Below are 2,152 nucleotides of genomic sequence, written 5' to 3' on the forward strand. Positions count from 1 at the left end.
CCCCCAGTTTTTGTTGGTTTGTTGTTTGTTTCTGTCCAGGAAAATGGGAGGAGAAAGAACAAAAAACCAAGATCCTCCTGGCAGGAAGGGCGAGTCGACAGAAACTTGGCATCCCTTCGTGCCTCCTTCCCCTTTGAGGGAAATAACTGTGCCCTTGAATTTCTCCACTAACTCACCAAGGAGGAACCGAAATTAAAAACCTTGGAGAGTAATTAGCAACAAAACGTTCTGATGTCAAGAAGTGCATTTTATGGGACCATATTTATAATATTAATTGGGCCTCTGCGTAGCCAAATGGTGAAATTATTGCTCCCATACAAGTGGGCCCAGAAGAGAAAAACAGCCCAAAATAGCACAGATATTGCAAAGCAGGACAGAGGTGATTTCTCTCCGCGCGAGAAGCGACCAATTGCAGTGCCTTCCCCAATCCGCTTGCGTGAAGTGCAAAAGGAATCCTGTGGGGCGCAGCCGCGCCCACCCCATCTCTGAATTGCTCCGGGGCTGGAGCTGGAAAGGGAGCAGAGCCCGCTCCCACCACACCGCATGATTTTCACCCGGAGGTGTGAGGCGTTTTAACCAGTCACTCACCATGTGTTTATTGAGCACCTATTATGGGCCAGGGCAGGGAAAGCTCACGGTCTTTCCCATTACAGAGTTTGCCATCCAGTTGCGGGGGGGGAGAGACACTGAACCAATTATCACACCGAGGAATCTCTAATTAAAGACATAAGTTCTAGGGCAGAAGAGCACAGTGTACAAAGCGAGCACCCGCCTGGGGACCTGACCTAGTTTGGTAAATCCGGGAAGACTTCTTGGAGGAAACAGTGTTTAAACTGGCACCTGACAACGCAGATGAGTCAGCCACGTACAGAAGGAGAGAAAGTGCTCTGGGCAGAGGGAGCAGTATTTGGGGAGGTAGGTCTGGTGAGGAGGGAGCTGGATGTATCCGAGATATGAAAAGGTCAGTGTGGCCCTAGCCAGTTTGGCTCAGTGGATAGAGCGTCGGCCTGTGGGTCCCGGGTTCGATTCCGTCAAGGGCACATGTCCGGGTTGCGGGCTCTGTCTCCAGTAGGGGGCATGCAGGAAGCAGCCGATCAATTATTCTCTCTCATCATTGATGTTTCTCTCTCTCTCTCTCTCTCTCTCTCTCTCTCTCTCTCCCTCCCTCCCTCCCTCCCTCTTCCTTCCTCTCTGAAATCAATAAAAATATAGAAAGGAAAAAAGAGGCCAGTGTGATCAGGATGTGACAAGTGACCAAGCAAGTGGACGGTGGGAAGAGATGTGGCTGCAGAGGGCGGCAGGGTTGTGTCTTGGGGCTTTCTGGGACCCATGACATGGGGGCAACAACCATTGCCAGGGGCGGAAGCAGAGGTGAGAGATGTAAGAAGGGGCCCTACGGCCAGGCCCCTCAGGGGGATCCTGGGCTTGTTGGGGGGACAACCCAGGCAAAGGCCCATCCCCTGGAGTCCTGGGCTCGGCTGCATATTTGCACATTCCCCACCCTCCAAACACCTGTGCACTCCCCACCCAGGGCCACCCGGCTTCCCCTCCTCGTCGAGCCAAGCCTTCCTGGATCTCAACATGCTCCCCTGAGTGTAGGCGGAGCCCCACCTCCCAAGACGCAGTCATGGTTTAGGGAGCCCTCGGGGAGTGATCTGGACCAGGAGCCGTGTGATTTCTCATGAGAGCTTCTTGCCAGGTGGCCCCTGCTGAAACCCCAACCCCAACCTGCCAGTCTAGGCCCATGGTCGGCAAACTGCGGCTCGCGAGCCACATGCGGCTCTTTGGCCCCTTAAGTGTGGCTCTTCCACAAAATACCATGTGCGGACTGCCAGGCCTTGGGCTTTTTCAAGTGGCCTCGAAACGTACGAGTCGAGCGTGAGGTCTCTGGGTTCATATCTAAATCCGGATCCTTCCCAGCAAGGTGACCCCAAGCCCGTTGCTTAACCCTTCTCCCCGCGGCTCTCTCCTCGGAGGCCCGGGAAGAATAACAGCTTCTCCGTCAGGGATGCCAGGAGTGGGGAGCCGGGAAGCGCTCCCAGGGCTCGCACAGGGTAAGCATTCCCTCCACACTGGCCCTCGCCCGCTCCCCACCCCCTCAGATTGCCTCCCAGAAGTGCCGGGTCCCCTGGCATTTGGGGAACCAGGCTGA

Source organism: Myotis brandtii, unplaced genomic scaffold, assembly GCF_000412655.1.
Source record: "Myotis brandtii unplaced genomic scaffold, ASM41265v1 scaffold693, whole genome shotgun sequence".
Classification (NCBI taxonomy): Eukaryota; Metazoa; Chordata; class Mammalia; order Chiroptera; family Vespertilionidae; genus Myotis; species Myotis brandtii.